This window comes from Agelaius phoeniceus, chromosome 2 (assembly GCF_051311805.1).
Source record: "Agelaius phoeniceus isolate bAgePho1 chromosome 2, bAgePho1.hap1, whole genome shotgun sequence".
Classification (NCBI taxonomy): Eukaryota; Metazoa; Chordata; class Aves; order Passeriformes; family Icteridae; genus Agelaius; species Agelaius phoeniceus.
This window is the reverse complement of record NC_135266.1, coordinates 6,089,907-6,112,265: the sequence shown is the minus strand read 5'-3', so window position 1 is coordinate 6,112,265 and position 22,359 is coordinate 6,089,907. Positions and strand designations below refer to the sequence as shown.

Below are 22,359 nucleotides of genomic sequence, written 5' to 3'. Positions count from 1 at the left end.
TGGGTGTCCCTCCACACACCAAAGCTGCAGGCAGTCAGCCAGGTTCAGCTGCAGTAGCTAATTTTTGGGGGTAAAATTTTTGACCCAAGGATATTTTGGGCTTGCAGGAAGTGTCTATTTGCCCACCTAATGAGCTGGGATCAATGCGTTCACTTCCTCTACAGCAGGAAAATGTACATCTTAAAGGGATGTAACTTTGCACAGGGTCAGTAAATGCCCTGAACACAGATTGTGGCTGTTCCAGAATGTGCTGCTTTATGAAACACAGCCTTGAGAAATATCTCACAGAAATTACCATTTTTAGGGAGACTACTCGTCCTACAATAGACCTCTAAAGGTGACAGAACACCAAAGCAGTAATTCAAATCTTTCCAAATCACCAAGATTAAGTTATTTTCTTACCAAAAAAATCCACTAATAGCCCCTGAAGGGGGCAGGGTATCAGAGATCACCATTAAAATGTCAACATCTGACAGTAACCACAGGTTTTAAGATTTTGTCCTGAAAAAAAACTGCTCTGCTGCTGTGTCAGCAGGGTCTCAGCAGCTTTCCACTTTCCCTGTCACTGTTTGTAGGACAGACTACAAAAAAAGACAAAAAGTAGGAAGCTTGCAGAGATACTTAACATTTTCATAGCCAGTTATTGGATAAAATTTCAAGATGTTCAGATTAAAGACAGCCTAGGATGAACCCAGCCAGCATTGATGAGATCTCTATGAACCCCATCAAGGAGGTCCTTCAAGCACTGTAAGGACACAGTTCCCCTTTTTCTACATTTAAGGAAGGAGGAGACAGATAAGTATTTCTAGAGTCCCTGGGAGGTTTATTTGTGGTTAAATCTCTGCTGCAATGATCACCAGCTGTTTCAGCACACATGAGACAGCAGCAGCCACAAGCTCAAGTGCTGATTTCATTCCTAAACTAAAATTCTCCAGAGTGGGAGACATCTGACACCCCTCCCAGCAGTTCATGCAGCTCTATGAGAAGAACAGGATTTGCACACCCATTTCCCCCCACCCCCAAAAATCATATTGCTACAGACAAAACACAAACACAGAAACGTGGGGGAAGATTTCTTTCTTACCACCACCACTGGGGACCACTTCTGGCACCTGGCAACTCTCAGAGCAACAGGAGAATCCCCATCTCCTCCCTCCAGGGAAGTACCACTGCTTATGTCTCAAGAGATTTGCTTTCTCATTTGCCTATAAGCAAAAAAGACATTCTCCAGTGAATGAAGGTAAAAAATATTTTGTTTAGAAGCAAAACGCAATGCAAACAAGCAGCTGACAACCCAGGTAATGAATAACCCAAACCCTTCTTAGTAAAATCATGAGTCTTTTTCCTTTCTCTGAAGGAAAAAAACCCTACTTGATCCTTCTTCACATCTACATTACTACACTCAGCTCCACAGGTACCAGCTGCTATTGCTTTCAGAGGGACTAACTGGCACATAGCTATGAAATTAAAAGCAAGTGCTCTAAATTTGCCACTAATAGTGAAATTGCAGCTTCTTTGCAGACAGGAGCAAGGGCTTGCATACATAAGAACTAGCCTACTTTTCCTGGCTTTACTAATCAGCATAACAAAAGGTTATTTTATTTCTCTTACCTCCAAACCCTGTCTTGAGAGAAGTTACTGAAAATGAAGCAGAAGCAATTATCTGCTCTGAGAACACACAATTAATCCCTATATTTTATTAAGAGTGTTTTTTATGATCCTCAAGCAATTAAGCTAATCATTATTTAATTTTAGATTACTGAACTGGAGATTTACTTCAGACACAAGCTCACTTTCCACATAATTTAGTCTCAGTAATTAGAGATGTACTTTACCCAGAGGTGGCTTGTTTAAAGCATGTTATCTAATTTCACAAGCCTCACACCATGAAAGTTTCATGTAGAAATCTACAACCCAAACTTCAAAAATGAGAAAAGCCCTGAAGACACTCAGATTTTCCAGACTGCAAACACCTTTTTCCTTTAAAAAAAAGGGAAAAACATTCTCTAAATGTGTGCCCAGCAAATGAATGTATCACAAAAGCCAACACAAAGCATTTCTATAACCCACCACTCCTCTAGCAAGTTGTTAGAACAAAGAGTGCTCCTCTCACTCGGATCACTTCATTTATAACTTACTTTAAGCAGGATGCAGAGTCTGCAAATATAAATGTTTGATTAGGACACCCAGCAGGTACCTGCCACAGGATGTAACCAGTGATGAAACACTCAGACACTTAAAGAATTCTGTGCCAGTGTTAGCAGAGGAACAGAAATAGGGACCAGGCAGGTGGGTTCATACTGCACATACTGACCCTGGCCATGATGCCACTGGAAAACTGCTCAATTCCAACCCACTTCAGATAAAACTGTGTTCTAGAAATCAAACTGTGCCAGGAAACACCAGCTACCCTGGACACTCCTACCCACCCAGCTCAGCTTTTGTTCTGCAGACAGTTGATGCCATCCATCCAGGCTGGGACATTGTCCAAGGCCAGTTTTATGTCAGAAAACATTTCCTGGCTTTTGGAAGGGCATCACCTCTCACCACTGCCACTAAAGAGAAGGAAAACATGACCAGGCAAATATTTGAAAAACACACAGTGCTTTTTGCAATTTTCTGCTTTCTAAATCCTTCAACAAAACCAACACATGCAACTGCTCATTCAATTAAGAGTCAACTACACTTAAATCTCTAAAAATGCAGAAGATGCAGATTTATTCCAAGATTTTAGTGCCAGTACTTTCACAAACCAGTTTGACTTGCCACATGTAAGAAAGGCTACAGAACTCACCAACAGCACATGAGATTTCAGCAAAGACTGACAAAGAAGAATCAGAACGTGAAGCTACCAGGAGATCATAAGAAGACAGGTTGGTTATTGGGAGTGTGTTTAAAATAAATACAAGTAAGTCTCAGCTATCTGGATATGCAACAAACATACTTTTCCATGTGGTATCACACTAAAAGTGTAAACTTGGAGACAGAGGAATTGTGACAGCAGTAGATTCTGCCCAAAAGAGATGCTGCTTGATAGCGCAGAAAGAAAAATCTTCTGTGAAAAGGCTTCTTGGAAGTAACTGATGAAAAGACAAACCCTGGCAATCAATCTTCTGGTTCATTTTTAACAGATTAATGGCTTGCATACAAAAAAAAAGAGTAATTTTGGCAGCTGGTGACAAAGCTGGGAGGCAATCTGAACATGAAGTGCATTGAGGTGTTAACACCACAGGCACCACAGCCATGAAGAACCACAGGAGCCACAGGACTGGGATGCAATTGCTCCTCATAAGATGGTAAAGGCAACCACTGGGAAGGGAAATCAACCACTTGAGGCAAAAAAGGCTGCTGGAGCCAGCACAAACAGCTGGGCAAGGGTAAGTTCAGGCTTGAACTGTTGAGAACAGCAAATCTCTGGGAGAAGTTTTTGGGGACAATAAACCTACATGCTTAAGGAAGCCCTATTATGACATTACCAGCTTTCTTTAGCTCTAACTGGCTTTGTAGCTGTTCCATCTATATATTCATCAAAGGGTCTATGAAAGTATCACCAAAAGCAGGTGATTCAGCTGTCAGTGCTGGTGGGGAAGGTGATGCTGTGAATTACAGGGCTGGGGGGAAGCTAGATTATAGGCTAAAGCATAAAAAATTACCATAACATTCCTGCACAGCTATACAACAAATACTGTTACATTTAAAATAACAACATTAGCCATTTTGTTTTCATTAAAATCCACACATGCAACTAAGGCAATAAAAAGTGTTCATTAAAAAAGTTCAGCAAGTCAGGAGCAGTATCTCATCCTGCCTCCCATTATCCCACAACAAAGGGATCCCTAAAACCAACACAACACAAGTTGAGCTGCTCCTTGGAACAAGCACATTCTCTAGTCCTGGAGCAATTCTTGAGAACTTCCTCCACGGGCTATCAAAAGGATCTTTGCCTTTTTTCAGTGGCTGTGTACAGCAGCTCTCATACAGACATTTTAGTTGAACTGATAAAACCGAGGTCAAAGTTCCCAGAATTAAAGAGTGCAGCTGGTAAGAGAATAATTTCTGGTTCAAGACTGAAGCAGAGCAGTGTTATGCAAGAGAACAGGATCTGAAAGCAAGCTTTGATCTGGCACTGTTTATTGTACTGCTGCTGGCCAAGAGGTACCTGAGCCCCAAAGAATGAGAGAGAAGCTCTTCCCACTTGAGAAGAATCCTCACCTTTCTCACTTGGAAAAAAAATGTATTGAGAGATACAAAAAACACCATGTACTGAGCACTGCAAGCTGTATCAAATTGCTTTTCTGATGTCTTCTAAAATGGAACAAACAGATTTAGGCAGTACATTGAGGATGAGAGTCACATTCAAGCATACACACACAAGTATTTTTCCATTTCAAAAGTACTGCAATTAAATATAAATGTGCATGCACTTAAACACACAGTTTCTTTCTTGCACAGTACCTTGTACTGAATTCAATATAACCTTCAAACCCATGTTTCCATTAGGTACTTTGTGATACCACAGCTTTGAAAATATTCTCAGTGCTCCAACAACCAAGGCATACAAGACTCTAAAGTGGCCATTCACAACTCACTCTTATCTTCAGCATCATCTCACAAGGAGAACATTTCATTCCTTTCTATTTCCTCCACCCATTCTTCCCTTAATCTTAAATAATTTATTAAAACTACTGAAAGTATTTTCTGGTCAGCTTTCTTCCTCACTATAGGAAGCATCAATATCTTTAAATCCTTGGTTCCCCTGGTTCCCCAGCTTGGTTCCCTCTCTAAAGGTCATCTTCTATATAATAACCTGATATTGATGGACTAATGTCAGGGAGAAAAGGGGGAGAAATGATAATGTATTTCTAATCACAAGCTGAATTTCTCCCTAGATAGAAAAGCTGATTTCATGGCATGCCCCTCTTTCAATGTCTTATGGAATCATCCATCACTGACAGGATGACTTCAAGAAATTCCTTCCTGCTACCATCCTACAACTATGAGCATTAGCCTCTAAAAACAAAACACTGCCCTAAAGATAACTGGAAATTATTGACTTCAATAACTGGAAATTATTGAAGGTGCTTTCAGAAAAAAAAGTCTTCACTCACAGCAGGAAAACCAGAGAGGTTGTCAGTAAGTTATGATGGGTGTACAACAAATAATCAGAAGTGGTTTCCCCCCTCATAATCCAAAACTGACCTTTGAACCTTCTTGCCACAGCTGTCAGAGGTGGTGTAAGTAGGGAGAAAAGAGAACTGGAATCCTGAATGACACAGAAGGGACAGAGCAAATACCAGCCACTGTGTTGACTGTAAATCCTTTGGTAGGGAAATCCATTATAAGCCAGACTACTGACCTAGATGGACCAATGAAAGACAAATTCTCTCCTTTCCAAGATGGAAATTAGACTTCTTCAGCAAACAAAGCTATTCATTTCCCATTGTAACTTGCAACAAAAGCCTTCAGTTTTCAGCTTCTCTCAAAGGCAAGACAAGCAAGACTGAAATGGGTGAATGTATCTGTGACCTCATAATTCCACAAAGTTCTGTGTTCACTCATCAGGAGAACCTGAGCTCCAGCAGCCATCAGTTCCACCTAACTCTGTCCCTAACCATGTGGAGCCACTGCTCTGATGGAAAAACATCCTGGAGCAGGTTCAGCTGTGGCAGCCTAAAACATTACTGCCCTCTCTTGTCCATCCCAGCCTTCTGCCAGGGATCACTGCTCCACAGCACCGACCTCAGCTGCTCCAATCCACAGCACAGAGTGCCACTATAACCCCCTGATGAAGGAGGGTTCTTATCATCATTCATTTTTTATTTTCCAGCTGTGAACTGCAAGGGTGAGGCAGCTGCCCATGGTTCTTTCTGCAGTGGTTGGGAACACCTGGAGGAGGTGATGCCTGAGGTCACTGCAGCAGGTTTGATGCAACTCTGGTCCAACTTGGAGAGGCTGAATTATTCTTGGTGAGGGAGGCTGTAATTCTGCTGTTGCTAGAGCCCAGAATCAGGGTAAGTAAGAGCACTACAGTTCTGGAAACTTTCATCTCACGCTGAGCTTCAAATGGGACAGAATTTCAAATACAGGACAGGAAACCAAGGCCATGTGCAAATGAAGCTGGGAATCACACAGCTGCCCTAAGCAACCAGGGCAGAACATCTTTGAACCAAGTGAAGTGTGCCCTGTCCTGGGAAATCTAATCCCAGTTTCAGTCCAGACAGCTTTAGTCCCAGGAGTAAATTCTTGCAGCCTGGTTACCTCTGAGGTTTTCCCATGACTTATTCCTGATTAAAGGCCTACATGACAAACAGCATAAGAGAGTAAGTGTAAGAGGGGAATTTGAGCAGGCTTAGCCAAGGTTTCTGCATTTCCTTGTGTTTGGGAATGCTTGGGGGTTTACATGGGTTTATTAATGAAATTTAAATAGTGAATAAATCTTGAATGTTGATGCAAACTCAGCCATAAGTGTTGCCTAAATTGACTTCTGGGAAGAAATAGGCTCTGAGAAAGTACCTAAATTATTTTCTTAAATGACCACTAATTGTACACTTTTTTTTTTCTTACTGCAATATATAATGTAAGTCTGTCACTTTCAGAGTAATCCTAAGATTTGCTTTTTTCTTTTAAACACTGGAATACTCTCTTGCCTAGAATAAGCCCATTATAGAAAATGTTTATGGCAACAGCAGAACACAGAGCTATGTAAAGCTATGCATAGAAACAAGGAGAGGTGCTGTAATCAGCATTGAAATACTACTGAGAGAGGCCTGAGTGTGGGACACAGACACAGGAGTGATCTGCAGAGTAAGGGACAAGCTTAACTTGCTCATTTCCCCTCCTCTTTCACTTTTCCTTAAATAACAAACAAACAAACAAAATATCTGTTGCAAACATCCTTCCTCTGACTTCCATCCTTCCTCATCATTTCCTCTGGCTGAGCAGCACATCCCTTTCATTGCAGTGGTCCCCTGCTTCATTTTGTGCCCTCCCTCAAACCCTGGGGCTGAGGGTCCCTGGACTGCCCCCAGGTGCTGCATCAGCTTTTCTCCTAATGCTGTGATGTTTTCTTTGGTGTGCAATAGATTTATAGGCTGATTTTAGAGCTGTAGGGTTTAAGTGGACTTCAGTCAGGAGGAAAAAAAATCCTAAATACAAGTCTTCATAATCACCCAGTAACAAGAAGCAATTGATCATTAACTTTCATGCTCTGATCTTCCACAAGCAGACTTTCCAGTTACTCCAAATTAATCATTTCCTTAGGAACTCCCAGGCAAAGGTAACAGGAAGGAGCTGTCTCATGGGATTTGAGAACTGCAGGGAATCTTTGGCAGAAATACCTTTCCTTTACCAGCTTTGAATCTGCAAGGTTCCAAAATGAAAATCTGTAGGTGACGCGTCAGCGACATCAGGATTAAAACTCTCAGCCACCTGTACATGCCAGCATGCCAGACTCACATCACCTTGAGCTCACCCACACCCTCTCCCAGGCTACCTTCAGCCCCCTTTAGCAAGAGGCTGTCACCAGGGTCACAAGTCAAGCAGGCTTGGCTAAAAATATCCCCCAGCACTGTCCCTGCTCTGCCTCACTGCATCCACCCCACCCTGGACATCATCCAGGAGACACTCACTGGGCACAAACCTGTGTGAAGCTCAGGGATCCTCCTCCTCCTCCTCCTCCTCAGGAGTTACTTTACTCCCCCTGGTTGGAATGAACTAACTACCAATATTTGTTTATTCACTATTCCTAATTCAAGTTCGAGTGAAATTAAAAGGCTCTAGAATGGCAATCTAGTTAAGAACTTTAATGAAGTGCACTTTAGATATAAAATCTATTATAAAGCACTTAAACTAATGAAGTTCCTGTCCTTAGCATTCTACATTAAGAAGGTAAAAGTCTTTTAAAGAAACCTTTAAAATTCTGAACTGCTGCAGGTAAGATCTGGAGAGCCAACAGTGAAACAAGCTGCATTTGATTTCATATCTCATTCCAGGACAAAACATAGGAAAAACAGTTTAATACACCTCTATCCTGAGAAATATAATGTTATTCTTTGTTATGGGTGAAGTAATTTCATAGTGACTGAGATGATAATTTTCAATGCATCATCTCTTCAGGGTCTCAGAAATATTATACATCTGCATACTCATACTACAGATATTCATACTCATAGCAGGGAACAGTGTCTAACAATAAAGTAACAATAAAAAATTCAAAGTAACAATCTTCAATAGAGCTAACAGTGGAGGTGGAGAAGGCCTAGCTCATCTTCTGTACACAGGAGTTTTCAATCATTTTTTTTCCCCCTGTTTACACAAGGAAAGTTTTTTTAATACCATCTTAATAGCATTTTTAATTAACCAGAAATATACATAAATAAAAATAGATTTCCAGAAGCCTGATGAGGCTTGCAATCTAAAATAACAATGTAATTAATTCCTAGGAGGAAGCATTCTCTTTACACTGCCCTTCCTTGGTCAAACACAACAAAAGAGTAAATTTGGTTTAAAACAGGGAGAGGGGGGAAGAAACCAAGAAGAGCACGTGGCTGAGGAGACAAAAATCCTTGTGATCAAAGGCTGACAGGGCATGGGTGTTTTATTAACCTTGCAGGCCCTGCCAAGGGTCTGGCCACGCTCCTCCCCATGGCCACACTGCTCCACCTGTGAGAGGCAGAGAAATCCTCACCAGACCCCTCTGCCTGGCCAGCCAGGGCTGGCACGGGCCCCAGCCCAGCCCAGCCCAGCCTGACTGAAGCAGGTGCTGGCTATTTTTATGTCTAAAGTGCAGTTTACATCTGCCCTGTTCTCAAGTTCAAAGGCAGAAGCAGGCACAGCAGCCCCCCTGTGCTGGCAGAGGGATGTGCCCCCAGCTCAGCCATGGAGGAAGGGTTTGGATGAGCACATTGTGGCCCTGGAATGGGCTGCAGGAATGGGCTGCTCCAACCCCCAGAAAGCAGCATCTGTCTGATGCTGCACAAGCTGTGAGATGCCCAAAAGGCCTGAGGCCTCATCCCCCCTGCACCACAGCACCCACCCCTGGCAGCACCAGGGTGTGGGGCTGAGCTTGGGCTGATCTCGGGGTTTCTGGATACTGAAATGTCTGCACAGTTTGTAAATACAGGAGCCTGGCACTGAATTCATACATTTCAAAGGGCACTGAAGTAATAATCTAATCTTAAACTGATTTACAAGTGTGTTAACTGATTCACCAGCTCACTCTCACACTACAGATCAAAGTTCCCTATTTGGAACAGAATCAAGTGGCCAGGTATGTGCAAGGAATCATGTCCACAGCTCATCTGCAAATTGAGAATGACTTGAAAATCCACTTCAAGTCATCCTCCTGCTATGAAAATCTCAGCTTCTAGGACTAGAAACCTTGTGGAAGATTATTCATTCCCTCATCTCACAGTTAAAAGGATGCCAGAATTACTATATCCCAGACTGTAGCTGAAGCCATTCAGTGAAAGCAGCTTTCCTATCAAGGGACCATCTTTCCAGTGAGATCCATTACATATCTCAGGGTTTGACTGAAATATTTAGTATCCTTTTTTTTTCCCCATAAACACAAGAGCTGAGCAGTCTTCTGATCTTTGAGATCATAAATGCCCAGCATCTACAGCTGCAGTAATTAAACCAACTTCTCATTCCATTACCCACATCAAGTCTCTTCCTCAGCATCTGCTCTATTCCCACACTGCACTCTTCAATCAAACCAAGATAAGCTATTTTCTAAGATCAGCTGACTTGTCTGTCCCTCAAGACATCACCAGAGCCAAAAGGATTCTGAGCAGATATGATGCATCTTGCTAAATATCCAAAAGGTCTCTTGTAAAGGAAAAAAAAATAAAAAGTAGACGTCAATGCAAGTGGTTATTTTTAGCATCTGAGTTGTTCTATATTTATTCCTTTATGTCTTTCTAAAAGAAGCACAATCTCTGATGAAGCATTGCCATAAAATACACCCTCCTGGGATGTCTGCTTTATGACTCCTGGCTACTGGGCACTGCAACAAGTACATCACAGCACCCATTCAACCACACAAGCTTAAGGGTGCACACAGAACACAGAACAATGCTTCCTCGGTTCCAAAGAAGTGCTTAAAACAACCCAAACACCAAACCAACCCATCCACAGAAAGCAAACTCCTCAGTATAATCTGTCATTCTCATTAGATGCTCTCTTCAGACTCAAGCTTTAAAACTGCCACTTTTAAGTATTTCTAATTGTCTAACCCCCCCCCCCCCCCAAAAACCCCTCAAGACACCTTGTGAGTTACCTGTTAAAAACAGCACAAACCACAACCCCAAACTCCAGGACACACCATATTTCAACAAACTCTTAAGTTAGCAGGAACAGCAGCAGCTCAGCTCAAACAAACACTCAAACTACAAAAGACTAATTTCTTCCTTATCCTCTTCCCTTATAGCTTTTACCTTCTTGCCCTGAAGACTCTGGGCCCTCTACCTCCAATATATTTATCCCAATAACCTTGTGCCTCTGATCTTATGCAAATTAGCTGAAGATTTATTTTCAAGGACAAGATACCCTTAATCAAAGGTGTGGTGTGGCTTATTTGTGTGGGAAGTGATATGTCAAATGAACAGGAAAAGCAGAACTGTGTCAAGGAAGCTTCTGCTAGTTGCAGTAAACTTTCACAAAAAAGAAGAAAATAGTTTAAGACAGGGTCTTACATTAACAAAACTGAGAAGAAAACTTGCATTTTGAAGCTAACAGAATTTTAATTTGCTGCTCTAGAAAGATAGCTGTTATCCAGCCACAGCTATTTTAGAATTTTCATTATGCTAGAGCTCTCAACACACCCGTTGAAACAGCAGGATTTGGGATGGGGTGGGCAAAGACAATACAAACCTCTGTGTGTTAACTTGAAACCTCTCACTCCTCTGACCTTGAAGAAATCTGTTTTCCTTCCAGGTACCCCCTACCTATGAGACAGACATGTCCCATCACTCAGCTGTGCCCTTCAAGTACTTTACCACAATGTGTGGGTAATGCTATTTTACAACTGGCATTACCTGCACATGGACAGCTCTCTGACCCCAGAGAAGGAAACCATGCTCAGCACACTCACTGATATCAGATAAATAGGTTTGGTCAGTGGCAGGTTATTGCTACCTTCATGCAGTGCAAATCACCCAAGTCACAGATTTTCCACGAGGTAAAATTATGGACCTTCAAAAAATAATACACTTTGGAAGTTAAAAACATACATGCCCTAGTTACCTCAATCTCACACTGACCTTTGTATATTTGTCTACAAAGACCTTGCACTAAGTAACCGTTGCACTATGGAAGCCAGAATGACTCCAGGTTAATTTAAAAACAAGCTGTTCTGAAAGCTTTTAACTGAACAAACCCACCTAACCCTATCTTGTTGTGAAATATTTTCCCTACTGATTAAAATGTTTCCCGTGCAGCTGTGATTTCATTTTAGTCTTCTGCAGAAAACTGAAGACAGAAAATATCTAGTTTGAATTCAAAGATCCTCTTGTCATAGCAACATAAAATTCACCAAAAAAGGCAATTCTCTCACTGGTGCTCCTCCTCTACTAATTAAAAAAAAAGTTTCTTTATCACTGTAAAGCACCCCAAAGAAAAAATCAGAAGCATGCAAAACTTTAGTGAGAAATCAGATGCTTTTTATCCTCTGATTATTAAAAACAAATACTACACTACATACACAACAACTGATCATTAAAAACAAATACTACACAACATACACTAAGCAAAATTTAGTTTTGTTCAAAGAAAGTTCATCTGTGGCAGAAGGAGCACATCCAATTTATTCTTAGTTCCTAGATTAAAAGCTATTTAGTTCCCATGAAAATTCTGAGGCAGTTTGTCTATCTTTTGTGAATGAGATAATCCCTTTTTCAAAATGTATTAAATTCCAGAATAAGCACGTCAAGGGAAGTTTGTTCAGAAACCTGCACTGTGAATGAAATGGAGTTTGCCTCTTGGCAATCTTCACTTTTCCTCTATTACTTAATGCCCAAACTTGGCTGTTCTATAGATTTTTTTAGTATTTGGGTGTCAAACTGACCACATACAACCTGTGCACTGAAAAGCCAGCACACAGCCAGGTATAAGCCATTTGTAATTACAGCTCACACATCCTTCTCAGCTCCCTGATGTGCTCCTCTGAGCAGACACCCTCCACATCTGAGCTGGTTCCTCAACACAGGCCACAAACACAAAGCTCCCAAGGACACAAAAACCTGGTGGGGTCACTCCCTGGACCAGCCATGAGCACACAAGGGACGAAAATAACTTCTTTCACAGGAATTAAGACTGCAACATGACCTCTGGCACCTGCCCCTGCTAGGAGAAGGTGGAAAAAGCAACAAGGGAAGTGCAGCAAGAACACATCCAATCCCAGACACAGCCAGCATCAAAGGCAGTAGCTAAACAGAGGGCTAAGCAGCTCCCTTTGCACTTTTATATTTGATGTTAACCACCATTTCTGCAGCTCTCAATCCTTTGTGATCAGCTTTGCCTTCTGCTGAGGCCCCTCCATCCAATCTCTTGTGCCACTGTTCTTTCCTCAATATTTGCCCGGCCTACTGTCATCTTCCTCATCGTTGCTGAACACCACCACTATTTTCAGCTTTATTTGGTACCATTCTGCTTCAAAATGTCCTTTCCCAAGGCAAAGCTGAGCACAGAAGCATGGTCTATTGCTTTATACTGCCTTCCAAATAAGCCTGGCCTAAATCCCCCATAGGCACACTTGGGATATGGGACACCTGGGTGGTATATATTATATATTATATATTATATTATATTCTATTCTATTATATATCCATTTTATATATATAATATAATATACATATCATATATATTATATGGAATATGGAATATAGAATATATTGTATATATTGTCATATATATATAATATATATTATGGTTATCCTAGTCCTAAAAACTCTAGGCACCACTGCCTTTCCTCAGCAACTCCTTCTCTTGAGATGGCAACAGCTAAAGGAGGTTTTGCTAAATTTGCCTTCCCTTCCCCAGCCCAGCAAAGCAGAGACACCACTCCAAGTGTCTCAATGCCCTGAAGCCCACTGCCCTTGAGGGCTCCTCAAGCATGGGGACAGGAGGCACAAACCTGGAAATGAGGAAGATCCAAAGGGTTGGAGGAAAAATGCTGTATAGGATAATCAAAAGGGACAAAAGGTGAGTGTGCACACACATGTGCAGGCACAGGCATGAAAACATGGGGAGGGCAGGTTAAGTAGATTCAGGATCCATCTCTTGCTTTTTATTCATCAGTGCTCAAGCACTCACGGCACAAAGTTTTGTTCCCCTGTTCCACTATGCCCATTCCAAGACATTGATCACAATGGTTTTCCTTTGTGACAACTGTCTTAGATGAGACCCATGCTGGGGATTCCAGCTTTTTGGAGCAGGTGTGTGAGGCTGAAATTACCTCCTCAGTGTCCACAGCAGCCACCTGTGACTCCCAGGGCCCTGCAGATATTTGCATCCAGCCTTTTGTGCAGGCAGAACCAGGCCGAAGGTGCCACCTCCATCAGGCAGGACATGAGGTCCTGGCCTGGAAATACCTTTCCATGGGCTGGAAATACCTTTCCATGGGCTGGAAATACCATTTTTCCATGGGCTGGAGTCAGCAGGACTAGCAAAGGACTGTCCCCACTGTTTATGTGACAGTGGTCCTGGTCAAGGCCCCAGGCTGGAATCAGTACTGCTCACCCTGCCTGGGGGTCCACAGAAGGCAAAGGCCCAGGTTGCCTTGTTGAAAACTCCTCCTGCATGGTGGTAAAAGGTCTGGAAGACATCCATGGAAACCTTGACCATCACTACACCTACCCCACATCAGCTTTCACAGCTTCCAGGGACTGAGGTTCATGAGACTCTACAGGTGGCAGTTGCTCTCTTGAGCAAGGCCTGAGCTGCTAAAATTCCATTCAAGGACACCACAGGGTGGAGCAAGGCTTTGACTGTGCCTGCTCCTGATTATTTCACACATTGAGAGGAACAGCATCCAGCTGGATCAAGCTTCTTCACCAGGCAAGAAAAAAAGCAGCTGCAAAACTTGAGAGAAAGCTCCTTTTCTGCCTTCCCCAAACAACAGGATGTGCAGAAAGGTGAGACCCTGGTCTAGTGGTGAGCTTCTGGAGTGCTGATGGTGAAAACCACCCAGCCCCTGACACCACCCTAATCTCAATAATCAAGTGAGAATTAGGGCAGCAGGTTCCATAGGTCACTCAAGGGAGCAGGAAGAGAAATAAAGTTTGTTCCCACAGGAGGCTTACACAGACAACACTGCCAGGGAAATGACTGTAGCTTCATCCCTGTGAAACAGGGAAGAGGATAATCTGACACTTCCTGGAGCAGCAGTCCAAGGAGCAGAGATCCAGGGCACAGGTTTCCTCCAGAGAGCTCTGCAGCACATGCACAGGAAGGACAGTCAGTCCAGGGGCTAGGACACCTCAAATGTAAAGAACATGAAGAAGATAAAGCAAGGAAAACTGGAATCTGCTCTCCTGGCCTGCTCATACTGCACACTGCACATGGGATCAAAGCAGATCCAGCCACTCAGCTCCACTGGCAAAGGGATCCTCTCCTGTGTGGAGAAAAAGCCACAGCTCCAAAATCCCAGCCAAAGCCCAGCATTTGCACTGAGGGGAGGAGAGGACCTCTGCTAAAAAGCATTATGAGAATTATATGCCATACTGCAGTACAGTTCTGTTGCTTGGGGGTTTGTATGTCTTTATAAACTTCTGCTTCAGAGGGACAGGTAAATTTTCAATTTTTTTTTCAATCTTCCTTACAATATGTACCTTTCTCACTGTGGTTATAATCCCCACAGCTACTAGAAAAAACAGGGATTAGCATGTCTATTTGAACTACTGATAAAGACAGAAAAGCACACCACACAGCCCTTTGATTTCCAGTTTGAGCAATATCCTGAGTCTGAACATTTCACATGGGTGTATTTCCCCCCCTTCCTCCTCCAAGCACGACATTCAAACACCCAGAGGTTATCACACACAGAGCTAGCATTAACCAGCCTCCAGCACATGAATCCCATGGGCTCAGGGCACTTTGCTGCAGAACCCTGTTTCTTCTTCAGTGGACCTGAGGGGATTCACAAGGCACAAGAGGAGCTCAAGGCAAGGGCAGGACCCCACTGTGGCACACACCCTGCCAGGCAGTGCAGCCACTGCTTCCCAAAGTTCTACTCTTAAGCTTGACCAGTGATGCTACAAGAAAGGCCAGAAGGCCAAATTTGGTCAAAAACAAGTCAGGGGTAACCTAATAGGGTCTAAGCAGAGTGGATGACAAAGAGCCAGTCCTTAAAATCATTTTTTTGACTTTTTTTTTTTTTTACAGAGTTGTCTTCTTGCGTCCCAGAGCACTGCAGTAACCCCACCAAGTGCTTCATTGAACCACTGCTTCACAAAGATCTCCCTTCCACAGCTTGCCATGAAGCATCACCAACTCCCACTGCTTCAGACATGCTCTGAAGATGTCTCCTACCCTGACACCCCCTGTCTCCACTATTCTGGAGCAGTACCCAGAACCCACCCAGAAAGGAGATATCAAAGGAGAGAGGGAAGGTTTCCTTACATCCTGACATGAGCAATGTGAGGAGCAATATTTTATCTCAGGTGTGTGTGGGAAATCCCAAATCTTTATGAGCATATTAGAGACTGAAAGAATTTTTCAGTAATCTGTTGTGCTGTTTCTTTGCCTTCTCTGCTCCTGTTCTATATATAATAGATGCTGGCCTATTCTCCAGCCAGAAGCACTGAGCCACTGAAATCTGAGAGAAAGCAGATCTCTCATGCACTCACATTATCAGCACCTCGATGTAAATCCTCAGTGTTGGCTCCCCAATTAGAGGAGAACCAGCTGCAGAACAAAAGGAATATATCTCTTTATCAGGCAGTTCACTTCTCTTACAGGGGTTTGGACAACAGAGAACAGCCAAACTGGGGGGACAGGGATGAAATGAATAAAAAAGGTCAGGGTAGGGAACAGACTAAGCAGATTTGCAGCTGCCTGCAAAAGGGGACAGAAACAGCTCTGCTTCCAAATGGGATAACAGAACCCTCAGAAACACACAGGATAAATCCTTACCAGAGCTGTACACTCATACCTAGTGCCATCCATTCCTGTTCATGTCTGGACAATACTCTGAAGCCTGGGGAAAGGACTAATTTGAGCACAGCTCTTCACTGGGCTGATGAATCAGCTCTCCAGTGTGCATTCTCCTTAGGGAAAAAAGGGAGAATTGGCAGAGGACAGCACTGCAGAAGACAGCAATACAAGGAAACAGCTGCTGAATTGGATGCAGAAGCAGCCCATCATGTGGGGAACATTTTGGTGCAGTGTTCTTGGCCAAAATCCTCATCCCCAGCCGAGCACATCCTCCAGCATGAAAGGAACAAGCACATTCCCCATGGAAACTCACAATCATTCCAACTCCAAAGTGCTGGCACAGCAAAACCTAAGGCTCTTGATACTGCACATGCAAGTAATAACAAGACAGAAAATATTCTGTAACACATGGCAAAAATCAAGGGAAACACACATCCATGATTCCAGCCTTGAAAGGACTGCAGTTGTGTGCACTCAAAAGTGATGAGCTTGTCACATGCCCACATCTGTATTTCTTGAAACCTGCACAAGTTTGAGGATGGTTTTTACAGCACCTTGAGGTCCACTGGCCTTAAATCTGTACTGTTAATTTCACTCATTAATCTTTCATAAGGCTAAATGCAATATGAAATTCAAGTCTTTTCTATAAAATTATTTTATAAAACCCTTAAAAATCCTCAGAACAAAACAAGAGTATGAAGCACCAGGTAGGGCCTCTAGACCCTATACATGCTCACTTCCATAGACAAAAACATCTCCAGGAGAGGCTCCTACAGGTGAGGGATGCAGAATCAGCAGTTCAATTTCCTCCTCTCCACGTGAAGGCAAAAACCATCCCTGGAAGTGTTCAAGGCCAGGTTGGATGGGGCCCTGAGCAACCTGGTCTAGTGGAAGGTGTCCTTGCACCCTCAGGGGTGTAGGAATGAGATGACCTTCAAGGTTCCCTTCCAATCCCTCCCATTCCATGATGCTATTGATGATGCTATGAAGCACAAAGCAGAAAATTACAACTGCAAGTGTACATGTGCTCCAAGGGATCTTCACACAACTCAATCTGTTCCACCAAGCAATTTTTATACTTTGAGGAACAGAAGTGGGTTTATATTCCTGTGCCAGACTGACTGGTCCTCTCCTTTTTCTTGGAAGTAAAAAAAAACCACCTTCTCTCAATTCTGTCAGCACAGAGATAAGGATCTAACTTCAGAGAACTGCAAGTAACTCGACCTTTTAATTTTTCCTAATGCTTCACATGTGTCCCATCAGTAGCAGACTAATGTTTTCCTTATTTGTTCTTTTCCTGCACAGAAGAAAAGAGCTTTCAGTCTGTGTGAAAGACGATGCCTTGGGCGCTCCCCATGGGCCTCTTATTGTTCACTGTGACTTATTTCTCCTGCTGGAAACTGGAGACTCATTCACCAGATTTCTCTGGTGACAGGTATAAGAGACAAGCAGATAACTTCTGTTGCATCTCTGGACACCTGTTCTGAGAGGGTTTTCTGTTCCTGCACACTGTTATTTGAACACATATTTGACCTTTCCAAGGCAAGCTCCAGTTTTCCACAGAAAAGCCTTGATGTGACTGTCAAACTGAAGGGTGGTAAAAAACCACTTGTTCTCCTCAAATACCTTCCAGCATTACCTTCATGAATTGAGAAGCCAACAGCCTCAAGGACTTATTTCCAATCCTGCAAAACACAGGGCTTAAAGCAAACAGGGCCTTACTGTTGTAATACAAATACAACTGTGGCACTGCCTATCAGGACTGTAAAAATACACAGCCCAGTGAAGGAGTCCTGCTGGTTTTTTCATGAGTTTTTTTCCATTTTCCCCCAAAAAAGCCTTGACAGGAACCTGGAAAAGCAAAGCAGCAGATTTTTTTTTTAAATTCTAAATGCTGAGCCACTGAAACCTCAGGGAGGGCTCTGCATACACAGCAAATTCCTGAGCCTGGTGAGACTCAGGACTTGAGATCATTGCTTCCTCTAAAGTCAGCCTGAAGGGTAGAACCATACTAACAAGCTTCTAGTATTCACTCAATGGCTTTCAAACCAGTCAGTAACTCTACCCAAAAGGCATAAAAATTAGGTCCTGAAGAAATGGTGAAGAGGAAAACATGCACATGAGGTTTTGGGGCAGTTCTTGAGCAAGGGAATGAAGAGCAGATAAAGAAAACTCCATCAGAGAGGCAGGAGAAGCAATGGGAGTGACAAAGATGCTGGATGAAACTACAAAACAAAGAGGTCACAAGCCACATACTTCAGCAAAGACCAGCATCCCCTGGAACAGCTTCCCAAGGGCCAAAAATTATAGGTTTTGTAACCAATAATTTTTTTAATCAAGTTTGGAAGCTTTCCTTGGAGAGAAATTGCAGTTTGCACACAGATTTAGAGACATGGGTTCATACCTGGGATAATTCCTACACCCTCTAATTTTGGCTTGTGACTTGAGAAGCCAAGGGGTGGCTCTGCAAAGGGATCAGGGAATGAAAAAGGGAAAGGAAAAGAAAGTAAGAGAAAGTACAGAAAAAGATACAGAAGGAAACAAAGAAACCATCCTGATAATGAGGAAGAATGAGTGAAAGCAGCCTAAAAAGATATAAGTATGTCTGCAGTAAGTGGATTTCTTTCAGTAGAAGATGAGTGGGAGAAAATAAATGGAATAAGAGAAAACAATTCTGTGCAGGAAACAGTTCTGGGGCTGGAGCAGGGCAAGCAGGGGCCATGAGGGAAAAAATGACAACTTTATTTGCTTTTTCTCTCAGATCACTGAGTATTTCAAGGATGACTTTTCCAAGCACAAAATTTCCTGTACCAGAGACAGGGAGCCTGGGTGCAGCTGGCCATGCAACACACTGAGTAGTGCTGAGCTGAGCAGTCAGTACATAATCCCAAATGACAACAAGCCAGAAAAATGCTACATATTCACCCTGACTCTTCTGGGTGACAAATCCCCTGTTCCAAGCAAAAAGTGGGAGCAGATGCTCTTTTAAACTCCCTTTATTCCTCTCCCTGCTGCCCTGATCAATACAGCTGTTGTTCATTTACTTTTTTTAAGCTCCACGACAAGGGAAAGCAGCGAAACTTTACCTGGCCACCAGCTCTGGGGGGGATCAGATGTGTGCAGGCATTGTGATCTATGCAGAGGGAAAGGGGACACCAGGAGCAGGGACACAAAGGCAGGGGACTGCCCAGCCAGGCTCTTTCTGCTGCCTTCTTTAAGCAACAGCCACAGGATCCAGTAACAACAACCAAATCAAAAGGGTTTGCCACATAGTGGTGTAAGTTCAGGTCCTTACAGCCAACAGCAGCTCAGGTGGGAAACTGTACAGGGCAGATCAAAACATCCTGGCTGATTCCTTAGGCACAGAGGCTTCAAAGCAGGCTGGTTTACAGCTCTATCAATGAAACCAATCAGCCTCTCAGGACACAGCAAGAAAGTTTATTTAGGGCAGCACAGCAGGCTCCTCTCACCTCTGCCAGGCATGGGATGGCAACTTCCAAGGGGTGCTGGACACAGGATCAATTCCCCCACCAGATCCAAGTCTACTCCTACCTTTGCTCTAAAAATCACATCCAGCAAAGCACACAGCCAGAAACTTCCAAGTGGATAAACACTGCATAAAAGCTTGCAGCAGCTGGCTATAAACTAATTGATGATAAATACTGTGATACCTTTTGAGCCCCTCCTTCTTGTTCTCTAACTCACCTCTGCAAGACACTATTCATGTGAAGGGCAATCTGAATATGGTAGGTTTCAGATACAGTTTGCTTTCTTTAGTTCCTGAATAAATTAAGATTCATCCATACTATGTATGTATACCATTTCTTGTTTTCAGGTAAGAAAGTGATATTTAATATTAATATACAATATTAATATACTCTGTCTTAGGCAGAAAATGCACACAGCATCATATGCAGACAAAAAGCCATAGGCAAAAACTAACTCAGGGAAAATAAGTCTGCTGAAAGTCATAGGGAAGTAAAAACAGGCAGCTTTACTACATCCTCTTTTGCTTCCACCTATATGTTTCACCCACTGAGGAAAACAAAACAAAACAAAAAACCCAAAAAACCCCACCAAAAAAGAAACCAAAAAAAAAAATATATACAAACCTCCCTGCAATAAGCAGAGATATAAAACAAAACCATGTTTTGCCTCCCATCAATCCTACAGAGTCTCTTTGCAACTGGTGCAATACTGCCCTGGACCAGCTCAGAGAGCCTCACCCTGCACAGAGTGGTGCCAAGCAGTGCTCACTCTGGAGGTATCAGAAAAAGCAGAAAAAGCTCTGGTCGTGTACAGATAGACTTGAATTACTCCAGAATGACTCAAGGAGAAGGGAATAATTATTCCTGAGCACTAGAGACAGCTGGCAATTTACTCACACCACATGCAGAAAGACTTCTGAGCATTCAGCAGCACAGTCAAAGAGATTTATTCCTTCTTCCATGTGCCTCTCTCCCTGTGCCTCCAGTCTCTCTGCTCCTGGGAGCTCCATTATCTGTGTTAAAGTGTACTCCTTTTTAATCTACCTACTGCTTTCCAGATTCAATTCACAGCATGGATTTTAAAGTTTTAAAATCAAAGGGAAATAAAAAAGAAATCACAACATTTGACCATAGGAAAGTAACCCTACCCAAAGAAGCAAGTTGGGTTTTTTTTTTTCTCTTTCTCTGTATAAAATTTCTAAACACAAAGAAAGGCAATGGATAAAAAAAGACAAATGAACAGTCAAATCCAAAAAAAATCAGATTTCTCCTTGTCATTCAAATTTGACAGATCTGGGTCCTGCAGTAAGACTGATTGCCTTCAAGCTCCACCAAAAAGACTCAACTGCATCCACATATCAGTAGCCTCTTTTCACACCTCCTTGTCAGCCTGAGTACAGGGTTAAGTTTTCCCTGATTCTCATTTTTCAGGTGCCACAAGACTCTAAAATGGAACACTAGAGCCACTTCCTACACAAAGAAATTAAAAAGAAGTGAGGTGCCTCTCTACATCCATCACATTCATTTATTTGGATACAGGAAGCAAAAGATGTCTCATTATCCTCAGAGGGAACAGAAATACATGAATAAAGACAATTTTTCCTTAGTGGATGGGAAATTTAAAAAGCAATTGCTGTTTCAGGAATATGGAATCCATAAAACAGTACTAGCAACTAAAGGTTAAAATATTTACTGGCACATGGAAAGCAGAATTCCATGCTGAGAGAACATCCCAAGTACAGCACACTCAGTGGTAAATAGATTAAGACCCCATATTCACTCCAGAGGTGACATGCAGGGGAATTGTAGTGACAGGACAAGGAGTAACCAGTACAAACTGAAAGAGGAGAAATTTAGGTTAGATATGAGGCAGAGATTCATTACTGTGAGGGTGGTCAGACACTGGAACAGGTTGCTCAGGAAGGTTGTGGATGCCCTGGAAGTGTTCAAAGCCAGGCTGGATTGGGCTTGGAGCAACCTGGCTCCAGGCTCCTGCCCATGGCAGAAGGGTTTGGACCAAGGCCATCTTCAAGATCCCTCCCAAGCCCTGGACATTCTATGGTTCTGTGATTGCAGCTTTTCTTTAAGGAGTTCCCAAATTCACTTTGCCCTCCAGCCCAATCATCACCCTTGAAATATCAAATCCCAAACCACTTCCAGCAAGCTGAGAAACGAGTTTGCCCCATTCTTCCCACCCAAGAGCTGCTGTGGCAGAGACCCACAGGAACCAGCCTGGCTTACCTAATGGAGGGATGCTGCTCCAGGAAGGAGGAACCACAGGAGGGATTCAGGCACAGCCAGAGGAGCAGCTTCCCTGGCCTCACCAACACCTTCTGAGCTCAGGTTCAGTGCCCCAGAGGGATGGCCAGCTCCACCTTCCTGCCCTCTCCTAAACCCAGGGATCTTTCCCCAAGGGAGTGCCCCAGAGTATCCCCAGCACAAGGTATGGCTGCCTGCACACCCTGCTACCTCCAGATGTGTCCAGCTGCAGGTCAGAGGATGAGGGAGGCACTGCTGGGATGGCTCAGGGAGGAACAGCCAGTGAGTTCTGAGCACGTGTAAACCACCCCTCACGTCCTTCACGGGCCCAGCTGCAATCTCATGTTAAAATATAAATACCCCTCGGAAAAGGCACACAACCAGGCCAAAGGGCACAGGTAAAGCAAACACACAGCTGCCCTCTGGACCTCTGACAGGTTTTTTTTATGGTCACTAGGCA

At 43.1% G+C, this 22,359-nt stretch overlaps 1 protein-coding gene across 3 annotated transcripts in view; it reads right to left on the bottom strand.

Annotated features, from left to right (window-relative positions):
- AGPAT3 (1-acylglycerol-3-phosphate O-acyltransferase 3) overlaps positions 1–22,359 on the bottom strand; it is an 89,016-nt gene that overhangs the window by 48,888 nt on the left and 17,769 nt on the right. For 2 of the 3 annotated variants that reach the window (XM_077171384.1, XM_054627907.2), the window contains exon 2: positions 1,085–1,205. The exons of the other annotated variant lie outside the window; for it this stretch is intronic. The gene's annotated coding sequence lies outside the window, so the exon portion shown is untranslated. The remainder of the gene's footprint in view (positions 1–1,084; positions 1,206–22,359) is intronic. 3 annotated transcript variants of the gene reach the window in all.